Consider the following 25,023-nt stretch of genomic DNA (forward strand, 5'->3'; position numbering starts at 1 on the left):
GATTCATTTTCCATTCTTATCACTGTAGTATCTGAGGGATTGATCTTATAAAGGCAGAGGCCTACAAATTAGGTGCTGCAATCTGTAAATTTTGGCCTTCTAGTCCCCAGAGAGGAATCTTAGGTATCTAGTTCTGGATGTTGGATTCCAAAGCCGTGCCTAAAGAGAGTTAAGTATCTCAGAAGTACAATTAAAAAAAAGTCACAGAATTCTGCCTACAGCTAACTAAATAGGAAATATTAAGATATCCCCTCTCCAGAAGGTCACCTGGGCACCTGATTTAGCTGCAAGAAAGGTGCCAATGTCCATTTGGGATTAGGGAAGGGTGGCAGGGAGTGGCTTTTGTTTTCAGGGTAGGCACCTAGAACTGGTTTTTTTTTTTTTTTTGAAGTAATGAATCTTGCCTTATTCTTTTCTTTCTAAAGCAGGGTGCTCAACCTCGGGCCCATGGGCCAAATGCAGCCCATGGAGACATTGCATCTGGCCTGTGGAGCTCCCCATGGGTTGGGAAATTTGGCAGCTGGGGAGCAGTGGCCACCATCCCCTGGTGCCAAATTCTTGTGGCCCCTCTGCCAGCACAGTCAGATCTGGGCCAGGCTGTGCCTCATTTCCTCTGCACTGCCAGGTTAGGGCTGGGCCACACTCCCTTCCCCCCTCCAGCTGAATGGAACTGGGCCATGCCCCCTTCCCCTTCCCTGCCCCACCCCACCATGGGGCTGAATCAGGGCCAGGCTAGGCTTCCTTCTCCCTGTGGAGCTGAAGCTGGGCTTGGCCATGTCTCCTTCTCCCCACAGAGTTAAATTGGAGCCAAGCCATGCCCCCTTCCCCTGTAGGGCTGGATCAGTCTGGGCTGCCCCCCAGACTCCTACAAGTGGCCAGATGGGGCCCTGCCATGCCCACCCACAGTGCTGGATCAAGGCCATCAGCTACATCTGGCCCATGGATGGATCAGGCACTGCCCATCCAGTTGGACAAGGAAAAAGGCTGAGCACCACTGTCTTAAAACATGGGTAGTGGTGGTGATCTCAAAATTATTTCTCTTTTTATCTCGTGAGTGTTGAATCTAAAATAGAATCCTAGACTCTCCTTTTGCAGCTGGGTCATGCTCTTCTTTGCTCTCCCTCTGCTCTTTGGCCCTGATTCAGCACCCAGGGTGGGCATGGAGGGACCCCATCTGGCCACTCAGTGGAGGCTGGGGGGCAGCTCAGCCTGATCCAGATCCACAGGGGGAAGGGGACATGGCTCAACCCCAATTAAGCTCTCTAGGGAGAAGGGGGCCTGGCCTAGCCCCAACTTGGTGATGTGGGGAGAAGGGGGCATGGTTCCATTCAGCTGGGTGGGGGGGTGGAAGAGGGAGTGTGGCACAGCACCAACCTCAACCCAGCTGCATAAATTAAAAGGGGTGTGGCATGGCATGGCCTGGCCCGGCCCAGATCTGGCTGTGCTGGCAGATAAGGAATGGGAATTTAGCAGAGGGGGAAGATGGCCATTGCTTCCCTGCCACCAAATTTCCCAAACCATGGGGAGCCCCACAGACCAGATGCAATGGGTCTGCAGGCCTCATTTGTCCCGTGGGCCAGAAGTTGACCACCCCTGCTCTATGGCACAGTTTTAACATAGTTGGAGCATTGTCCCACCTAAACTAACTTGTAACATGGACATTAGAGCATTCTCTGAGGGTGAGAGAGATGAGTTTGAACCCCCTCAGTTTTGAGCTGGAGCTAGAACCTGGGTCTCCCACCTCTAGACTCATATAAAAGTTGGAAAAAAGAACTATCCCCACCCACAAATATAAGAGGTGAATACTTTCACATATCTTCTTCTCCAGTCAGAGTGACAATGAAGTCAAACAAAGACTCATATCAGATAATACTGGTTCTGCTAAATAGATTACAGTATAACATATTTTCTGGCATGCTGTGTGCCCCCAAATAAGACATACATTTATTTTCTGAAAGATGGAATGAAGAAACAAAGATCTTTCCTTGAAAATACTAGTAAGTACCGTATTTTTACAGGGAAAACAGGCAGCTAAGTATTGGGGGAGGGGGAATACCACACACACAAACCTGTGGCTGCTCTGTTAACCCCCTAGCAGGTGCAGGTGCAGGTGCAGGTGCAGGTGTTGGTGCTTGCCTGCCTCACTCAAGAAGAGCAGCTGGGCAGTTTGGCTTAGCCAGCAGCACCTGCCTAGTTAGCTGAGGGCTCATCTGACTTGAGAAGAGATGAGGTGCTAGGGATTTGTTTCAGTAGGATCAGCCCTTAGCTCACCCAGCAGGAACTGCTGGCTTAGATAAACAGCTTCTCCCCTTTTTCTCTTCTTGAGCTTCGTGAGCCCCCAGCTGACTTGGCAGGCTCTGCTGGCTGCCCACTTGGCTTGACATGCAGTTTGGTTCCTGCAGGATGAGGAGCTCCATAGTGATGTGGGGGTCAGTTGCAGCATTGGTGCTCAGTTATGAACAACAAGGTTGAACTAAATGTTTCCAATCTAAGCCAACACAAGCATGTTTTATTTAATCTAATAGTGTAACATTTTTTCTATATTTCATATCCTAGTTGAAATCCTTACAGCTAGGCAAATGATGTAACAGGAAAAAATTAGAAGTAATTTCAACAGATTGCTAGTACACAAACATAGGCTTTAGGTGAAATGCATGTCTTGTGTTTTAAGTGCTAACCCTTTTCCCCACACATTGCTGCTAATGAGCATTTGTTCAGATGAATATTGTATTTGCCAAAGGAAGATCATGAAAAGGACCATCAAGTGGTGGTGTGATTTTTAATAGCAAGAATAAAAAACACTGGTACAGTGTCCCTTAAGAACAGACTTTCTCACATTTTTATATAGATATCTTTTATTTCCTTGCAATGTAGGTGAGGACCCAAAACAGGTCAGGATGGAAACAATATTAAAATGGTTTACGTTGTATAGTAGTTACTTTTAGCTTTTAACTCTGGACAGTACAGGTTGAATCTTAATTTTCACATTGTTTCTTGCCAGTTTCACTCACTGGTCCTTAACACAATCCTGTTGTATTAGAAGCAGGAAGTGGACAAGTTCAAACATCAGACATTAAGGGATTCCTTACTACAGAATACACAACAGCTTGGTGATTAGGACATTCACCAGAGAAGAGGAACGCACAAATTCTCATTTACTTTCTGTCTGATTCAGAGCAGAAAATTAAACTGACATTTTTCCACCTGTCACTTGAGTATTTTAATTATCAAGCTAATGGGTATTTTAAGGTGGGTTTCTCCTGCTGGACTTCTTGCAGTTTGTTCAGAATATTGAAACAGTCATCAATGGTGGGAACAAATGATCGTCTAATTTTGTGGTTGGAACAGTTATCTGAGGGGTGGGTTATCTGAGCACCAGTGAATATTTATACAAAGTGGATCAGTGTCAACAGGAGAAATAAAGTGTGCTCTACTCCAGTGCATTCTAACAGGGTACTCCTGCAATGAGAAGTGAGGATATGGATTCACATCCTCTAAATCAGATGGGTAAGTTGAATTCAGAGCTCCTGGAAGGAAAGAGGATTTGAATGTGTGTCTTCTACCTCTCAGATGAGTATTATAACTAATTGGGCAGTGGATAAAAGGGTAATGCAACTCCCATCATCTCTCCTCCAGCTGTAAAGGTATTTTGCAAATTTTGAATTTATTCATGAATAGTCTTATGCTGATCAAAACAAAATATTTCAGCAATTTTACTATTCATCAGTAAACACTTGTCAAGTTCTACTTGGAAGTGATAAGTAGACTTCTGGCAAAGTCAACTAGAATTTCTCCTGCATTTTGTTGGGGTTTTTTTGTTGTTGTTGAGAAGATGGTGGGGAAGAAGCATAGATCCTCTGCATGACACTGAGGACATTTAGGTATACCAGAACACTACAAAAATTACTTGGTGACTTGGTGCCCCCCCTCTTTTATTGTTATATAAGAAAAATCTGATACTTTACTAAAATTCTGCATACAGAAGTTTTATCTTGCATACAGTGTAAATCTACAGATATAAATTTCCTTGGAAATAATATATAATATGGAATAAGCCCCCAATTAACAACTGAAGAGTCTAATCAATTTTATTAGGCAACTTTTAATTCTACTGTCCTTTTGTGTTGATATATGCTAGTTTCTGGCAGTATTCTTCAGTACTGTCACTAAAAGCAGATCAATTACAGCATACCTTTTTAACAAGTTTGAAACAAAATATGCTAAGGATATTTAACTTGTGCCAAGTGTATTACGCCCACTGCCAATTTCAGTATCAGTAAATTATCTTCTGTTTTGCAAGTCATTGCCTGTTGCTGTTAACAGATTATGTGGATAAACCTTCAACATTCATTCATAACCTATTGTTGTGATAGAATTTAGAGGAAATTATATTTTAACTGCATATAAATAATTAGACAATAATGCAATCAAATATGAAGAAAATGTAGTGTAGTTTCCCTGCACAGGTTTTCCTTTCTTTTCCAATCCATAATATAAAGCATGTCTTTATCTTTATTGGGGGCTGGACTCGATGATCTTCCGAGGTCCCTTCCAGCCCTAATGTCTATGAAATCTATGAAATGTCTAAATTTTACTTTTCTTGACAGCTTAGGTTTCCATTTTTAGTACAGTATGGGTGCATCTACATGAGACGCATTAATGTGCATTAGCCTTATTTAATACTCATTATGAGCATGCATCTACACATGTGCAACCTTAACGTGCCTTTAAAAATGGTGAAATTAGGTTAATCATGCCTAAACTTGATACCTGCAAATGCATGTGTCAGATTTAGGTGCAATTAGTTAAAGCGTGTTAACACGCATGTAGATGTGACTTGGCACTAACTTTAGTGCTGGGTCTGCCCAACCACTTGGAGCACATGACAGAGCTGCAGGGTCTTGGCACTAACTTTAGACACCTGCCAAAAATCACACATTAAATTTATTTGCACTTAAATAAACATGTAGATGCGCCCTATATGTATTATATGAAATTTTTAGTTTATACTGAACTGGAATATATACTGTATGGTACTCATTGGAGCTGAACTCAGTTTGATGGCAGTCAGTTAAGTTCCTTTGGAACATCATAAATACTGCAGTAGGTTTTGCTGTTTAACATTGCATGTTTTACTTTTCTAGGAAGTATGAGGAAGGTTGATTTGTGGTCAGACAAGTTATTTCACGCTAAGGTTTGTGGGTTAGTTATGCAGGATGTTACTGCAAGGAAATTTGGAGGCCAATTTGCAATCAAACTCATGGATAGTATTATTGCTTCTGACTTTGAACTCTGGGAAATGAGAGATTGTAGATGTTCCAGAACACTAAAAATCTCCAAAAGAGAATGGATAAAACTGGTGCAGGGTCCCTCTTTTTTTTCTTTGTCATGTAGCTTGTGGTCTTAGACAGCTACTCAGCCTTAGTAAGTTTAAGCACTGGTGTGAGCAATTTAGAGATATAGCTTAAATGGAAGGCAGGTGTGGTCAACAGATCTGAAGGAACTGCCACATGTTAGTACAAAAAAATTTTTTTTTTTACTTTTATGTTATGTATAACATTGTTGTTGTTCAACTAAAATACTAAAGCCTGTAGGTATGTATCTTTCATGAATCTGAGTTCAGATTTAATTGGGACTACATGGTCTTTTGCTTTTTAATGGTTAACGTCCACACTTTGGCCATTTGTGTCCAGAAATGAATTATCCTACTATAGGGCATCTCCCTACTGGAGATGTTGGTGGCCAGCCATGGCTATGGCCACCCGAGCCCTGGGGGGTGAGAGGCCCTGAGGAGGGAGAGTTGGGGGCCATTCATTAACTAATAACAAGGCATGGCAGGAAAGTCAGGTGGGGGGGCGTGCCCAAAGGCAAGTGGGGCAAACTGGTGCAGGGTCTAGTGTACTGTGGCTAGTCGGGGAGTCCCCTTTGCCACAACTTGCTATTTTACTCTTCCTCTCATCCTTTCCTTTGCCACTTCATTCAAATTTTCTCTTATTCCCTAGCTTCTCAAAAAAAAAATAAAAGTTTCCAGAATTTAAAAACATGGGCAATAAAATTTATATTCTCCCAGCCATTTTCTTGGAAAAGACATTGGCTGATTGAAAATTTCCAAAAGAAAAACAACTGGGCACATCTATACGTGTGCTTTAATGCACAGTAGCCTATTTTACTGACATTAAAGTGTCACATAAACTATGCAATTACATTCAAGTGTAGTAAAATAGGCTATTGCACATTAAGCATCACTTTAAAACCATGTGCATTTGTTACTGCGCATTAAGGCAACTTAATGCATATTTCTTTAGTACCTCACATTAGAGGTACTCAATTTAATGTGCATTAGAAAAAACACTTTAATGCACATGTAGACACCCACTGTAAACAACTGGTAACAGTCTGATAGTGAAGGTGTCAGGAAACCTTAGTAGGCAATATGAGAAGTCCTGCCTATAGTATGACATTGCTTAATAAATACATTAAATCAATTCTGCATTGCTCCAGGACCTTTTAATACATTTATTTATTTATTTACTTACAATTGTTTGTGTGAGTACATATATTATCAATTATTTATAATGAGAGTGTTCTGACATGTATTTTTACATGATGGTAAATGATACACAGTAAATTATATATCGAGAAGTACCTTGGGACAGACGGTTCCAAATTCTGCTCCATATATTATTATAAATAGACCCTTTGAAACCAGTTGGGATCTTAGCATGGGTAAGACAGGCAGGATGGCAGGATTTGACCTTATAATAAGTTCATACGTATTATAAGAGTGTGTACACACATGTACAGACATACATGCACACCATACTTATTGAATATGAATTTTGATGAAAGCACGTTATAAATGTTATATAAGTGAATAAGGTAGACAAAACTCTTTGGTTAGCGGTGATAAATTTCATTAGATCAACTAAATATTTGCAAAAGAAAGTTTTCTTTGCAAGCATTGAAGCTCACTGGCAAAGAGAAACTAAAGATGGTAAGAGTTCTTTCAGGTACACAAGCCAGTTTGTAAAAAGCTGCTGTGTGAGAATGCAAATGAGGAGACAATGGCTAGAGCAGGCAAGGCACCTGGGGTTTTCAGATGGCAGGAAGGATGTGGAGTGCCATAAATCTGATGTTAATATTTAGTCCAACCTTGAAGAGTATATGTCACTGCTGAATTTGGCTTCTTTCTTCCTCACATTGTGAAGTTTAGAGATGAATAAAGCATTAACAAAAACCTGAAATATCCATATATTTGTAATACAGTTCATTCAGTCTCAGAACAACTGGATGGCTAGGACAGTAAGGGAGAAAGAATGAAGGAAGGAAAGGTTGGTTAAAAAAGAAAAATTGTAGAAGATTATTTGAGGCCATCTCCTTGACCTTGCCCTACCCCCACTGCTGCAGCCACTGGTCAGGCTGAAGTAAAACTGACAATAGCTATTTATCATTCTGCAAGACTGGAATGTAAAATGAAAACCACAACTACCTCATCTGATGCAAGCAAGGTGCAGGAAGAGATTAAATCAATCGAAGATAGTATCTCAAAGGAAAGTAGGAATTCTGATTAAATTCAATTCTTCTTAACAATAACAACAAAAAGCAGGCTTTTTCATACAATACAAACACACAGCTTGCTCCATGTAACACAAAAGTTTTACCTAGTCAGGTGCTTGGGAATACTAGAGTAGAGGTCAGGGCTCGATAAATACCCTTACATTCCTGCTGTTTCTTCTTGAACAGGTCAGGCAAGCAGTTATCCCCACAATCTCAGAAATGTTCCTCTGGATGATTTATAAAGAAGAAGCAGGGAACATAAGTAAATTGCCTTAAACAGCAGTATGTCTACTTTATTATGCTTCCGTAGACTAATAAGGTAGAATGTGGAAAAGGTGGCTGCCTGTTTATCGTCAGAGTGGTTTTTGGCATTCTCTCTATTCTCCCCTCCAGGCCAATGATGATTTTGCCTCTTCAGATGTTCCTGTGTCTAGGTCAATGTTGCCACAAAATGAAAAGCTTCCTCAGAAAACCTACTCTTCTGTTTACACAAACACTTTTTTTTTAGGAAGAGAAAAGTTAGGCAGTCATCACAGCAGCTGAACTGAACTTTTGGTTGGTTTGACATTATGGAAGTAAATGTCCTACCCTTTAACACAGTAGGTTATGGCAGTAATGGTAGTGGTTCCCTCCCCTCCCTGCTCAACCGCCTCACTCCCCCCTGCCAAAAAAATTAAACCCGCTTATCTTCCTGTTCCTGAGAGACTTCCAGCATCAGATGTCACACAAACACAATGCATATATCTCAAAAAACCTAACAAACATCAGCAAATTTAAAACTCTCAACACTAACTTGAAATTAATGGCATTATCCTCATTTTCGATTAAATTAGATGGTGCAAATAGAGGTTGAAAAGAGATTGTGAAGAGCGGCTTCTGATTTAGATTTCCTCAGGGCTTACCTTGGTTTGATTGTCACAACATCCACTTCTGAAAACTAAGGTTAAAGTAACTTGTAACTTGCCTTCAACTACACAGTAAGTCTGTAGCAGGGCTAGGAAGCTTGCTCGTATCTTAAATAGGAATGTAATTCATTTTAATCACACACATGCGCACGCATGCACATAAATCCAATTTAGATAATTATATCCCTTCTGCAAGGAATTTAATTGACCAAAAGTATCCTTTTGCTATCCAAAGTATCCTGTTAGCACAAGTTTGTATTAATTAAAAGTATTCTCTTTCACTGGTTAATGCAAGATTGGGATATTTTAGACCTCCATAATGGTTCAGTGTTTATACCTTACTACTTGATTCTGTTTTTAAAATTGAAATTGTTTCATGTTCCAACTAAAATAACTTTAACAAATTTTCTTCCTTCCTTCCCCGCCCCCTGAATAGCAATTGGTGCAATATAGTGGTTTAAAAGAACACAAGAGTACTTCAGTCACCCTTCAAAAATCACTCAAAAGACATTGACAGCTCCCATTCTCTGTTATAATTGGACAGTAAAAAAGTTTAAAGGTATCTAGAATAGAAGTGTTGGCCATTTAACTGACAGTTGTTACAAGTTGCTATGTAAATGTAGCACTCCCAAGCTCCTAGCCACAAGCAAGGCTCTTCACTTAAACTTTAAACAGAAGATTTTTATACTTAATGAAATAATATATGCAAAGGAATGGTGCATTGTAACACATAATGCTCTTTTCATCCATAATTTTATGAGCATAAGTAAAAAGTCTGTGTCTGCAGCAACTGATATTCATAAGATCAGCTGCTAATTGTGTCATTGATTTATCACAAGAAAAAGCATAATTTACTCTGTGGAATAGATCCAATGCATTAACATGTTGGCCTTTCTTGAAGGGTACAAAATATTTTTTTTTCTGCTTAACACCAAAAATATCTCAGAATATTAGCTTGTGCATCAAAACAAATTGTTTTATTCTGTACACTGTAACATTTTAAAATAACATGATTTTGGCGGTGGTTATTAGCTTTCTAACTCACTTTTCATACAGATGAGAACATATTTTAGATCCTTATCTTTGTGGAAAAATAAACATAGCTAGAAAGACACTAATACATCTTTAGCAGAACTCTAGTATAGGGGAACAGGCTTACAACTTAATTGCGGGCGAGTGTCTTCATTTGGACAAACTCTGAGAACAACAAAGAGTTTTGCAGAGCCCTACAAAAAAATTCCATTTCCAAGACACATTAACTAGCCAACAGTATGAAATTATCTGTGACCAAAAGCAGGATATGGGTATTCATATCCTTTATATGTGTGAAACATGTAAGTTTAAAAAAAAACAACAGAATCTTGAACTTTACCAGTATATAATCAGTGCTATCCCACAATAATCAAAATAGTAACTGTACCCCTTTCATCTGTGGATTGTATCATGTTTCACTTGCATTTTTCATTTTGTCATCAGTTGAGTGTTTGTCTTTAACTACAGAAGAATGGACATATGGTCAGGATCATAGCAGTCAAAGATGGAAAAGACCTACTACATCTATTCTCTATTAAATTTCTCAAGAAGGGTCCCAATTAGCTTTGAGTATGAAAGTGCAGACTGTCTGCATGGAACTGTGGATGTCACACTGTTAGGTTTCAGTAGATGAAGCTTATTTCATATTTGCCATTTGATAGTGCTGGAATATTATCATCAGGTTGTTTGATGTTTTCACTTTTAGACAATCCTGTTCTTTTAGTTTCCTGTTCCTTTGTTCATGATTAGATAATGTCATCCATGAGTTGATTATGAAGGTTCACCTTTTAAAAATTTTTTTATTATTCCTACATGTATTTATTTTACCAAGGCAGGCTGTCTCTGAGAATCATGCTTTATTTTGTACTACTTTTATTCAGCTTTTTCATATCTTAAGATGCTTATTAACTTTCAGCTGAAAAGAATATACATAGTGAATACCTTGTAAGCAAGACCAGAGAGGGAAAATACAATAATGTTATTACTCAATGGCTACATCCCAGTTTTGACCTTGGTATAAAAAAGTAATGTTTTAAATTGCTGCTTTTTCCCCATTTCTGCTGGGAAAAATCCAGCTGTTTTACTGATTAAACAAAGTTTTGACTTAGTTTCTTTTATAAAACTTGAAGTATCACATAATGAGTTCTTCAGGACCAGCATATATGATTCCTACCTCCAAGACAAATACCTTTTGAAGAAACACTTTTGTCTGGTCATTTTTGTTATCTAAAGTATACTCGGATTATCACCTGTACTGCTGATAGTCACCAGGCAGCTTTCTCAGATATGCAGTTCAGGGTCATCTATCTTGCATCCAGCATTTCACCAATTCTTTAAAATCAGTGTGCGTGTTTGGCTGCTTTTGGATTTTTGAGATGAGTGATGAAACATGTTAAACATTTGCCTATGAATATTTCAGAATGATTTGTATTGGCAACACTCTTTGCATCATGAGAGGGAGGACAGTTTGGTGTAACACTTCAGTATGATAGGGTTCTTTATACTTTACTAAGCAAAATAAAATCTAGTGGCTGAAATCTCCTTCCTCACTGGAATCTGCCAAACTTACTTGGATCAAAATTAATGTTCATGGGTTTGGCTATATTTTGTGATCTTCCAGAAACATTCACATCTTACTTTTTATCTCATTGCGCTAAGGCAAAAGGTACCATATTTGCTCATATACCACCTGCCCCTAAATAAAATATGCACCTTGTTTTTGGAAGGGAGAATGTAGAGACTTTTACAGAGTTACGGTGGACTGGGTCACCTAGAGTAAGTCCTGCTTGAAAAAGAGTATCCAAGAAGCGTGGTATCCCAGGAGTCAGTCTGGATGAGGCAGCAGGAACTTCCTAACACTAACGGGAAGCAACAAAGCTAAGTCCCAGACCCTTGCCAAGGCAGTAGCAAAACTGTTTCTTCTTTAATATAAATAGTTTTTTATATAACTTCCTGTAAGTAATAAAGTGTTGTTTCTATAACATAAGGTTCATCAAGATATTACAGACTACATGTATCAGCTCACTTGCTCTGAGCCAGCTCCAAGTGGTCAGGCTGTGAGAGAGTTAACACTGGACCCCACCCTTTCTGCTTTTAGGGCCACAGATAAGAAGCATTCATCTTGGCTGCCATGTATTGTAGTGTCTATCTCATGCTATATTCCCACTTAGGTTTAGGTGAAGAAAAATCAGCTGCCTCACTTAAGAAAGAACCTGAATTATGGAGTGCTGATTTGTAGGGGAAAGGTGCATGGTATGTGAGTAAATACAGTATTTAATTCAAGTTAAGATACTTCATCTGAAAATGTCCCTTTTGTCTATGTACATTTAGACTTAGGGTTAAAATTTTGGAGATACAGCATAGCTTGATTGAGGAACAGATCCAAAACAGCCCTTAAATACCTAAGATTAGACCTACGCAGACTTTGGATTCTTAAATCCAAAATTTTGATACGATTTCCAGCAGCTGCCTAACCTGGAGGCCCTAAAACTCACTAGGCATCCTCCTGTTCAACCTGAACTTTCCCTAGAAACCTGGATTTGGTAAATTTAGAACCTGTTTTTTGTTCTGTTTTGTTTTTGCTTCTTAAGGACATTTAAGCAATCAAATATGACTTTCAGGAGTGTTTATGAAAAACAAAGTATATTTTAAATTCAGGACTCTGACTAGCCAAACCAGTAAGATGAATATTGGAGTTAGGGCTCTTCCAATTCAAGGACACAAAGAATGCATGTGACCTATGTGACCAATCACTCAATAACAATTAAAATTCCAAATGTAAAATTCTTGTAGGAGGACTGTTCTGTAAGAGAACCTACAGGGGGAAAAAAAAGTAAAGAAATAAATGCATTTGAAGAAATTATGATCTCTTTCTGAACATCCTGTGTGTACAAAAATGTTAATTTTTTTCTGTAAATCATTTCCAATTGTTATTGCTTAAGAAAAATAAAATTGTTTGCTTGATGTCATCAAGACCATATGGGATTCTCACAAAGGGTAAAACAACACTTCAGAACATCAGGGTTCTGTATCCCCCATTGGCTGAGGAAAGCAGCAAAAACCTACTCTTCTTGGATAATGTAGAACTCAGGAATATGAATTCTCACATAAGAAACATAGTCTTTGAAAATTCTCTTTAGTTCAGCTGCTTTGTCATTTATATGAAATATTTGCATAATGTTCAGATGTAGGGTTTTTTTCTGTCATATGTTCTCTTTGTTTTTTTCATACCTCTTCCTTTCTGCATGATCTAAATTTTTCCAAAAACCTTTAGATGAACCTCCTCATGTTTTTATGTTCACTAGTCTTTTTCATTAGAGACATCTGTTGTTTTACTTTAGTTGCTCCATAATACATTACTTGTGTAACCTGACCACTCTGAAGATAATTTTATCCTTTCACTTACTGTTGTGCTTAAATTGACCATGAATCTCTGCATGTGCCACAACCTCAACTTTTATTTTATTTTTTTCCAGCTAACCAGGTTTCCTTATCATTATTTCCTGAATACTGTCCTACAGTATTCATTGTTTTAATTGTTTGTTAGTGCCATTCTGTATTGTTGCAGAATCCACATTCAGAGGGTCTGATCTTTTTGTTTCCTTTCATAATCACAAAATTATATTTTTGCTCTGAAACTCTTTCTGCTTTTAAGGGGCTCATTGAAGTGTTACCAGCATCTCTACTACCCTAGTACCTTTAAAAAAAATACTGCTGTGCTTCTCCTCCACACTTAATCTTTCCATTTTTTGATCTTTTGAAATTGCAGCTTTACTCCAACCTTCTTACATTTAATATTTCTAAAGTGAACTGGTAAAGTCACTGATGACTATGTTTTGCTTGCCTTGCTACTTGCCTGCTGGTTGTAACCACATTATCTCTTTGCTTTACTGCTGCCAGCTATCCATTGTCACAATACAGATAGTAGATAATTAGGAATGTCCATTACTTTTAAAACCTATTGCATGATTCTTTCATCTAATTTAATTTAGAGTGTGTGTGTGTGTTATGCAAAAAAAAGTATTGCTGTGTGTGTGTGTGACAGACTACAGGTTTTATTGCAGTAATTCTATGTTAAGTGTGTTCACCTTGTTGTAATATTGTATAATTCAGTTTAACTTCTTAGCCTGCAGACAGAGAAACAGGGGTTAAGTGCCAGGGCTGATTACATGTAGCAGAACACCAGATGGACCTTTAACAGCAGCATAGCCTTGAATGGCTTTGTTGATGTTATTAATTAGGTGTGATGTCCAACATCTAGGAGGTGTCTAGAAGAGATGAGCATAACTATGGGACAGCAGGATGGAAAACAGGAGGTTGGCAGCTCATCCCCAGAGGAGCCTAGGGACTAAAAGAAGTGGAGAAGCTTTGGGGAGTTGGAGAGACTAAAAAGGGGATGGCTGAATATCTTTGGGGGTGCTCAGGGCTGTGTGGGCTGGACTGGGGATGAAGGAATGGCTTAACTCTCTTGCAGGGGACAGAGAACCTCTGACTGGCTGGCTTTTACCCCCAGTAAATATTTTTATTGAATAAACCAGCTCCTGTGCTGCTTGGAACTGTGGATTCCACTGAGTCACCCCAAGGGGAAGCGGGGGGAGTCTCTTTCTCAGAAGCAAAACTGGATGCTTGAGTCAGGACTTTGAGTCAGGGCCAGGGAGGGTGAGGGACCAAAAGACCAGGGTGTTAGAGTGAGAAGCACCTGGGGCTCCTCCTTTTTCTGCACATAATTTGAAGCAGCACAGAATTCTATCAGCTGACAAATATGTGTGCTAGACTCAAAACACATACCATTCAATATACATACTGGCTGTAGTATATATTTACTGATCTCTTTCCCAATATTGTTATTTAAAGGCATGCTCACAAAGGGTAAACTATCCCTTTGTAGGCATCAAGCCACTTAAAATCAGTATGTACTACTATGCTACACCAATATAAACTCAGCAATGTTACTCGCTCATTGACCAGTCAGAAGATCACCATTATTTAAAATTCAGGCATATACACCTTGGCAAAGCACTGTGTACCTCCAGAGGTCTGTGTATCCCAGTTTGAAAACCATTGTGCTAAGATGAGTTAGACAGCGATCTTGTATTGATTTGGAAGGAATTTCCGAAATGCTGGATTTTTAAAGTCCATAAGAGCTGGATGGTGAAGAACTGATAATCATATCTAGTTTAGATATAATATATGCCTAAACTATTCTACTGGCCTGAACTGGCTCCAAGAAGAATTTTACTTTTGTAGGAACTGCAGGCTATGACCTGGAAATAGTGTAAAACAGCAAAATGTAGGAATCTGCTAACTGGAGAACACCTACTATAAAGGAATTAACAAGCTATTCCTAACTGCAAGCAGGCTGTCAGGTTATTTCTTCAATTGCCTATTTTGTTTCCTGTAAAACTTAAGCCCTCATTATTCTCAACTTTTTAAGAACTTGCATTATGACTCACTGGTCATAAATACAAATATAACTGCTTAGAGACGTGCAGAAACCAACACTCTGTTTGACCAGCTTTGAACCTTGGGTATGAACCATGTCCAAAATGAATGTCTGGTGTCTTTCTTTGTGAAGCACCCTGGCAGAGCACTAGATACCAAGGCTGTGTGTAGACAAACCGAGAGGCATGTATACACGACACTTTAAAGTAGGCTTTAAAGTAAAGCTTTTGCATTGCTTTAATGGTGTTGGTGTTTGCACGTGCCAGTGGCATATTGCTCATTAATTCCAGCTGTTGTAGGAAATTTGGCAGCATAATGCGCCTTAAATGCCTTGGGGTGCAGCAAACTATCCCTACTGTCCCTACAGCTGTGGCGCAAAGCACCGGGTTCTGTGAAGCTCAGGGACTCTGCAGGCAGCCTGGCAGCAGCCCAGGAGAGCAGGCTGTGCCCAAAAACAGGAGCGACCCTGATCTTTTTGCCTGATCTTTTTTTTTTCCCCCACCCCTGGAGCCTACCTGCCTGCCTGAGCTGTGCGGGGGCCAGGTGCTTCCCTCTGCAGCTGCAATGCCCCCTGGGACCACCCAAGCCCGGTGCCTGTGGGCAGGTGCCACTGGGGGGGCGGCTGCCATTGTCACAGAAGGAAACACCAGCCCCCGCCCCGCTCCTGCAGCCCAGGGACCATTCCACCCACAGACAGCTCGACCTCCTCTCCCCACCAGAGAGGCAGGTAAGTCAGCAGGATGTGTGTATGACACTGGGGTTTAATCAGCCCTAAATTGAAGTGGTGTTTCTTAAAACCCACTGCTTCAATTTAGGGCCCCTGTTTCGTCTACACATGCCCTAAGAGACTTGATCTGAGTTCAGATTCTGACACAGATACAGATTTCTGATGTGAGTGAGCCAGTTTAAACAACAATCTGACAGCTGGCTGGAAGTTTTGGGATGAAATTTTGACTAGTCAAAAAAATATTCATCAGGAACATACGCTTCAGGCAAGCTTCCACTGAAACACTGGTAGCAGGCTGCTCAGCATGTTGGACTTCCAGAGTCTAGCTCCAGGATAGCCTATCACTCACACAGCCCTTTATCCGTGGATGTCAGGATTCACTGCTGTGAATCCATTCAAACATGGAAACTGCCCTGAGAAAAGGGACCAGAGGACTTCCAGGCTTCCTGTCATATCTATCTCTCTGCCACCTAGTTCCCATTTCTGCAGCAGGGGCCCCAGAAATCTTGAGAATCCTCTTTCAAGCTGAGGATTTCAGGGCAATTAGGCTCAAACCTGGACCCAAAGGCCTAACTTCTGATGAACATATAGAGTCTGTAGTCCGGGGTATCACTGATGTGCAGAAACCGCTGGACTTTCAGGTTAACCTTCTTAGAGCCTGGAAACCCGCTGTCTTAAGGACTTCCAATCAAAGATTCAGAGCTTCGACTGGAGCCAAAGTTCTCAGGACCTGCAGGCTTTTGGCTGAAGCAACATGAGTCTGCAAGTCCTTGGATGGACTTCTGGGGTTTTCAGGTCTGAGGAAGCTCTGCCATTCAGACTACCAATGGTCCTGGGATTCCAGGGCTTTCAGATTCATGGATCAGCTTGCTCCTTGGGCTGCCTGACTTCCCATATTTTGAGGATCCAACTTCCTGAAGAGGTGGGGAGCTTGGCCTCCTTGGACTTCTGACAGCTGCAAAACTTGTCTCAGAAAAGCCACAGGGTAGGTGTGGACTGTGGAAAGTCTTGCAGCCACTAAGTGAAACTGATATGATTTTTATGAGTTTCACTTCCCACCACTAAGTAATAGTGCCTGGTGACAGATATTGCAAAGATTCATATCACTTTCATTCAATACCTGCTGGGATCTTGAGCATCACATTTTGTTTTGGAAACATATTATGTATTAGTTTGTTTCGTTCCCCCCGCGAATATCTGTTTCATGGAATCTCAATTAAACTAGGGCTGTGAGAAGGTTCAGTCCCTGATTCGATTCGGTGGAGATTTGGCCCGATTCAGTGGCCAAAATATCCAAATACAAATTGAATCAGGACCCCTCCAAAATGATTTGGAGAGATTCAAAAGGATTCAGCTATTTGGATATAGACACAGCTTTAAATGTTTTATCTACATACCTCAAGGTACCAGAAGACTCATGAATGCTGTGATGGTGGGATGGATGGAGCATCCCACAGGAGTGCGGGGGGGCTCCCCAGTGTGCTCAGCTGAAGACCTGGAAATGGACCAGAGAAGCACTTTCAGTCCACTTCTGGGTCCACTGGGGAGCATGTGGGGGGGCTACCTTGGCTTCATGACTGGTGCCTTCTGGGTCTGGGGGGACACCCAGGTCCCTCTGTGACTGATCGCCGAGACGGAGGGCTGTACAGTGGCCCCCCTGTGCACTCAGCGGCGAACCTGGAAGTTGACCAGAAGTACTTCTGGTCCACTTCTGGGTTCTGAGTCAGCCCTGTGCTCCTGTGGGATGCTTCATCTGCCCCAGCATCACAGTGTTCACAAGCCATGCCTGGTACCTCGAGGTATGTAGAAAAAACCTTTAAAGCTGTGTCTATGGCCATACCTGATTCTCTGAATCAGAATTGAATCTTCAAATTTGGATTCAGATTAATCAAATCGTGGACAGTGATCCAAATCAACTAATCGAATTACTGTCTGTCTCTGATTTGGGCCTTATCTGAATCTGGATCAAATATGGCCCATTTCTCACACCCCTAAATTAAACCAAATTTCAAACGGGTGATGTTCCATATAAACTAAAAATTGCGAGATTTGGACAGACCCAGTATGGATATAAATTTTACTCTGCTGACTCCTGAATGCCTACAAAAACTTTCTTATGCTCTGTTTTATTGTATACCATTATAACAGGTGGACCAAAGATGTACGTAGCTATTACTTGTGGATTCATGCACTCAAAACACAGTTTTTTGTGTTTGGGTAAAATACACTTGGCTCATGATAGGTTTATAATGATGATGCAATTCAGTGTGTATCATATAGTACAGACTAGCATATATAGTGTGTACTTCTTTCTTAATATGCTTTACAAACTTCATCACAGAAATCTGCCTAGGAGTAGTGGTCTGCCATATCTCTTATCTTCATATTTGCATCCAGAAGGTTGATTTTGGAGTAGCAAAATATAAGGTTCTTAGGTGTCTCTTCACAGGTATTAATTCACAGAATGTGGATTTCTGCCTCATTTTCACAATTAAATTAGCAAGTATAGTGAATGATGTCAGAATTGCCATAAATGTATCTTATCTGTTAGATGATGCTCAATATGTCAGTTTGAAGGAGGTTTTCTTTTCGTGTAGGCTTTGAAAATCAGTTTCTGTGCCCTTGCCCATTTCATAAAAAATTATGTTGGGTGATTTAGAATTAGTTAAGAAAGACAGACACACATTCAACGTAGTTGTCTTCGCAACAGTACAAATCAAGTCACAGGTGTCTCAGTATCTGGTGTGCAAATGTGCGTTCTTGTTTAGAATGTATTACTTGAAGAGACTCTCTGGAGATTACCCTTCACTAATATCTTTGTGCATCTACCAGACAACCACCTCTTGGGCCTTGCACTGAAGCTTTATAGTATTTTATATGCCATATTTTTAAGTGACTGTAAACTCTGAGTTTACAAATTGTGTATCTGTGCCTGTCTCGGTGACTCTGAGTAACGTATCAGCTGATGAGGCATCTTGACAATTACTGGCTTATTCAAATACATGGTTTTCTCCAAGATCTTTTAAGTTGTGGAGTGGATTTGTAGGTATATCATGATTTGTGATATAAATTCAGTTAATTTGAAATTATTTGAAAAGCAACTCATTCATCTGGCAGGACTTTACACTAAGATTCTTTATTTGGCATACACTGTATTCTTTATAATATTCGTTCATCCACAAAGGAAGCCTGCTAGAATGCATCCTTAGTAATGGGGTTAGGTAACATACTAGCAATGTGTGAAATCATGTCCTCAGGCGCAGAGGCATCGTTTTATATGATATCTATAGTCAGGCTCTCTCAGCAATCTAGATAGCATTAGAATTGTATTCCCCTGAACATAATGGTACTCTATCAACCATACAGCCCAGTGTACCTTGTATGTGAACTTTGGCATGACTGGATGCATTAATTGCACACAGAGTGATGAGGAACAGATGATCACAGTGTAAAGTGAATGGTGGATCCCACAGGTATGTTTTTCAGTGCTCAATGGCCCAGATTCATTTAAGGGCTTTTTCTTTCTGAGTGAAAATTTGCAGTCAGCTGGTAGGGTGTGAAAAGCAAATACTGTAGTCCACTCCTTAGGTTGAATCCTTAGCCTACTGCAAATAAGCATGGCGCCTCTGATATCAATGGAGCCTCACCTTTTTACACTGCCACTCCAAGATTTGGCCCCATGATACCTTTTTAATTGCACAGAAATTGTCACAAGGTTTGCAAGCTGGTTATGTCTGGGAGTGTCCCAAGCCATGATTGGCAGCAATATCAGTCCTAAAACAGTAGAACCTGTTCTCATACATTTAGGACAAGTGGAATTCTTCTGCCTTTTACAAAAGTCTTTTCTGGCAGAGGATATATAGGCTTTAAGATATGGGGATATGATATGTCTTAATTAGGAAATAGAATTTACATTTGCATCCTCTTCTACAGCCCATCAGCATACTACATTTTCAGGGATATCTAGAATTAAAAGGTAGGTTTTTCCCTATAATAGTTTACCTAGGCATGAAGTTAGCTTCAGGAGTGAACTGTTTTGTTGTAAGCTCAGGAATGTTAAGAAATATATTTAGGGTACATATTCCTCTGGACTAGTTGCAGACATTTTGTCATAGTAGAAATCATAATAACTTTTCAATTTGTATTCTCCCTATAAAATAAGAACCACTGAAGTCAATAGAAATCCAGTGGAACTAGCACTTTCACACTGACTCTACTTGGAGTGCTAGTATTATTTGTGATAATGAAAATATGAATAAGCATGGCTAGATTGAGGGTTTTTAAAATGCCCACCCTCCCCTTCTCCAACCGAGGCAGCAGCCCCCACAGCTAGGTTTTTTTAAGTCCCTGAATCAGGTAACAATCTCCCCACCCTCACCCACTCAACCCCTTTTGGCATCCCATCCCTTCCCCTTTGTGTTCAGTGGCATCTCCCCATTTGTCCCCCCTTGCCCTCTACTTACAGGAATGAGAGACCCAACCACCACCACCGCTCTCTCAGCCACTCCTGTCCTGCTCCAGCTTGGACTGTAGGGAATGGCTGCGAGTGGATTCTGGGCTCAGCCAGTGACAGCAGCAATGGTAGGCAGTTTCCTCTTCACTGTACCTGCTCCTGGCCTGGTGGGGAACACCTGGGGGGACCAGGCAGAGAGAAGGAGTCTGCCCATTGCCACTGCTATCCCTGGCTGAGCCCAGCTCCCTTCATAGCCTGTCTAGAGTGTAGCAGGGGCAGCTCTGGAGCTCCCACTACCTCCGGAGCAGCCAGGGACAGTAGCAGGGGTGGGCAAGGGGAGGGCTTATGCTTTGCAGCAGGGAGGGGTAAGGAAGGGGTTCTGAGAGGGAGTTCTTACCTGCTTCAAAGATTTAAAAAGAGCCCAGTTGCTGTTCCTGCAGCACGGTCCAAAATTGGGGTGTAATTGTGCCATTGTATCTACTTTGGATCCTCCCCCCAACCCTTCCCCCCCCCCCCCCCAGCCTGCTCCATGATTAAAAGTAGGCAAAGTATTGAAACACATACAAGAAGAAGACAGGTAAGTATAATGGGAAATCAGAAACCCATGTGAAATAAAGCAGCTCTTTGGGGTCTAATTTTAGACCTACACATTTTAGACTTCGTTCTTTGGGGAGAGTATTGTGGCTGAGCAGCTATTAACTATAAGAAGCCTATACTAAGAGGAGTTAAGATGGGTATTATAACTTATTAACAGCAGATGTGGACCTTGTGATCTGATAGGATTTGGTCAGTCATATAACAAGTCACAGGCATATTCTACATCTTTGATTATTCCTCTCTGCCTCTGTGGTGATGGAATTATGCTCATTTTGCTCCAGTATTTTAAACTGTTTCTAATTGCTAATTCCTTCCCTATCTTTTTGCTCATTTTTAAATTCTTTATTGTGCTTGGTGAAAATTTCTTTAAAGTAATGGTAGTAATAAAGGCTGATGGCGCCTTTATTTAATGAAGCTATTTTGTGAATATGCGTTAAGCTTTCTTCATTCTGCCAAGAGCAGAGCATCTGTGATGCTTACAGTGTAGTTTAAAGGATTCATTTTAGTGACAGAGAGACCAATCCTGCCCCTGAATACACAAATGCATCTTCATTCAAAGTCTTTGGGACACAAGTATGTGTGTGATTGAAAGAAATCATCTGACTTCAAAGTGCTGAATATGAGGTTCAGTCTTCCGGACTGCCCCAGTTTCTCTCTCCTACTTCTCTCCTGTTCTGAGGGGAGAGAGCATTTTTTACAGTTCTTTTCAGGGTATAACAAGTTTATAGTTGTTGTTTAAACAAATGTTCTTACATACTGTATTGTAGTATTTACCCTGTTCTAATAATATAACAATAGCACTTATAACAAGTTCTCAAAGTGCTTTCCAAATGCTAATTAGAGTAAATCTTAGAGAGGTAGATAAAAGATCTATAGGAATCATTTTATCCAAGACTGAAATACAGCTATGTCTGGAGGAAATAGTATTAACATTTTAACGCTGCAAAGCTTCACTGCATAATAGTTTAAAGCACTTATACTATATCAAACCGAAACTCCAGGTTGAATTCAGGGAACCAAAATGTAATTAGATAAATTGGAATATGGCCAGAGCATCAGGCTTCAACAAACTTACCTCACACATGTACTCTAAAACCTTGAGTGAAGATACAAAGGGTTAGGTTCTCGGTTTACATTTAATCCAAGAGAAGGTACCTCCATGCAGCAGACTACACTCTAATACCATACTGAGACTTTGATTCAGTAGAGACTTGAGATCAGGTGAAAGTCCCCTACTGACACTGATGTCAAAATGACTGCTAGAAAGAACAAGTTTTGTGCCATTTTTTGTCTTATCTATTTAAGAGAAGAGAAGGGAGAAGGGAGGAGCACTAAAAGTCCAAACACTGACAACTAAGAACATATACAGAGAAAAATATAATTTTCCCAAAGGAACTTTTATATTACCCATACTTCAGATTACCCACACTAAAAGAATAGCCCTTTGGGAGATCAACAGTTAGAAACATCATCAATTTTTAATAACCAACCATCTTGATGTAAGCATTTTTAGTTTGCTGGGATGTGTTAGAAAGTGTTAAGATAAGCAACAGTTTAGTGGAGTCTATTTCAAGATCTCCCTGTAATATATGAAATATTATGAGACAGGATCTTTCCTCTCTCATTTTGAAGCCCTTTTCATAAGAAATCATCTTATCACTTATGGCATTACATGGTAGCAAACTTGGTTTTGTGTCACAAAAGCCGAGAATTAACAAGTGAACTTGACCTAGCCTTCTGCCCCGTCTCTGCTTCCTCCCTCCAGCTTTGCTTTCCTGTGCTTCTTTTCCTCAGAACCATTATGTTAAGTGGGTTGAGGTAGATAGGGTCTGTACTGTTCATCTTAGATTTAATCTGACATGTTATGGGACCTCTGGCAAGCATATGTGTTAAGTAGGTCACAATACTTCTAATAATTAGCATATTGGTAGTCCAAAGTCACAGTATTGGACGTAATGTGACAAACGCTCATCATAGAAAAAGGTATGTGTTAGTGGAGAGAAGGGATTTTTCTAGTATAAGATCATATGGCTAACCATAAGATTTTAGCTATTGCTGTATATATTTATTTTTTGTTAAAACCATTACCCCCCTCACGAAATGTTTTTAGCCCCCAGCTTAGCCTGAGGCCAGATCCATGGAAAGTAGCCTAAAGCTCACGATGAATGTTCACTGACTTTTGTGGTCAGCATTTCTCAGGAGTAAATTGTAAAGAACATATGAGATGCACTTTAAGCTTCTGGCTGGAAGGCTGGGAGAGGACATGGGAGAAATGGTACATTTTTTGCAAAATAAATAAATAAATCCAAAATTACACCTCCAAATTATGGTTCACCTCTTCACAGTTGTGCGTGCTACAAATACTAAATATTATATTTCATAGCAGGAAGTCAAATACAACTATCTCATGTGTTTTAAATAAAAAAAGAGGCATGTTCACTTGGAGAACAAGACTGATAATTCAACATGAATATCTCAGAGTTGAGAAATGATCATGGGAACCTCTGGGTGAACCTAGAGATTTGGCACACGGGAAGTCTACAACAATCTCCTTGCTTGATTACCAGCAGGACATACACTGCCTTTTTTGTAATGTCTCTATTCATTTTTCAACAACCTGCCACATGTAATATGCCAAATCTCATACAAAATATCCCCATTTGTGGAACTTGTACACATGCATACACACTCCCCTGTTACAAATCCATTCAGTTAAAAACTTCTGGTAGAGTCTGCATAGACATAATACAATTATGAGGTAAAGTATTTGTTCAGTTTTACTTCTTGAAGCTATCTGTTAGACATTGGAATTTAGAAAATGCAGAGAAGAACTTTTTAAAGTTTGTGTTCATGATATGCTTTAATAAGTACCTCATGAAAGTATTCAGAATTAAGTAGCTGCCTATGTTCACTTATATCTGGCAAATATGTGAAGAATCATACGTAAATATTTATAACTTATCATGTGTCAGCAGCATAACACTAATATATGCTCTTGTAAAATATAAATCATATGTCAGGGGTGTAGGTTTTAGGATTTCTTGCGTACGTATTGGTCTCTGGCTGCTTTACTACTCCATCCTGGAAGAGCACAGACCAACTGCAGATGCTTCCTCTGCCTGACGGAAAGTACTTGTACCCAAAAGCTTGCCAAGAAGAATTCTTCCAACTTTTTGAGTTGGTCTTATAAAAGATTGGATTTACCCAAAAAACCTTGTCTGCCTATATAAATCATACACCACTCTGCCTGGCTTTGAACAGTCTGTGTATTGGAAGTTAAGCAGAGTTTTGAAGTTTAGGTATCCTATTTCAAATTCAAGAGGGTTGTTTTTGGAGTCCCCCCTCCCCACATTTTGATTTGAGCAGTAGTGAACTTTTTAAATTAGATGTGTGAAAGCAACCTGTCTACCTTACAAAGACAAACTGAACTTGTCTAAGCCACCGCCATGTCACATCAGTTGTGCTGCTGGGAAGCATGCTCTTCCTTTTCATTGAGCTCTGTGCACACCAAATCTTGGAAATAAGGTAATGTTGGCAACTTACAGTGCCTTTGAACACATTCCCAGCACTACTCTTAAGGTCCTTCAGGTACGTATTGGCACACACTTAGCACTACTCACTGTTAGGGGTTGGCCCGATTGGGATTACACATCTAGCTACCCAGTACTTTCCCTGTCTGCCCTATGGGTCTTATGTGTTCACTTGCCTGGCTTCCACTGCAGTAAGTTCTGACTCTCATCTGCCACATCTTGATGTTATTTGAAGTTACCGATCGGGAGGTGTTCTTTTAATACCACAGCTGCTTAACAGCGAACATACTAGGGCTCTCTTCTGGGGCTGCAACCTCCCCTACACCCCAACCTAGTGCCACCCAGATGGTATGCATCACTGTGTATACTAGTTGGTCTTGCTGGGTGCATTGTTTTAACTTTTTCTTTTCTCTTATAGGTTCGTCACTGCCTACTTTGATTGAAAGGAATGATACAGAGTACCAGACTTTCTTTCAGTCTCAGGTAAGTCTCATATGAGTTTGGGGACTGACTGGGGGGGTACTGTTACACTCCCTGGCCATATGTCCTGCCTTTCCACACCAGAAATAAATTACTGAAGCACTCCAGACCTGGTGAGCTTCTTGGGTCTCTTTCTTATCAGTCTCACATGGTGTGGAATTCAGCCCTCCCTTCAGCCCTCTATCCTGGATAATTTCACCTTGGGCACTATCAAAGTCCTTGGCTAAATGTAATGCTTCTGCCAATGACTTTGGGAAATGACACTGATCCCACTGCTGCATGCTTTCATCCAAGTCAAGG

At 40.3% G+C, this 25,023-nt stretch overlaps 1 long non-coding RNA gene across 2 annotated transcripts in view; it reads left to right on the forward strand.

Moving 5' to 3' along the window:
* The window catches only part of LOC149871943 (uncharacterized), a 165,514-nt gene that overhangs the window by 11,902 nt on the left and 128,589 nt on the right, over positions 1-25,023 (forward strand). For both annotated transcript variants that reach the window (XR_016440334.1, XR_016440335.1), the window contains exon 2: positions 24,662-24,726. This is a non-coding gene — a long non-coding RNA (uncharacterized LOC149871943). The remainder of the gene's footprint in view (positions 1-24,661; positions 24,727-25,023) is intronic.

This window comes from Crocodylus siamensis, chromosome 2 (assembly GCF_052110815.1).
Source record: "Crocodylus siamensis isolate JL-2025a chromosome 2, ASM5211081v1, whole genome shotgun sequence".
Taxonomy (NCBI): Eukaryota; Metazoa; Chordata; order Crocodylia; family Crocodylidae; genus Crocodylus; species Crocodylus siamensis.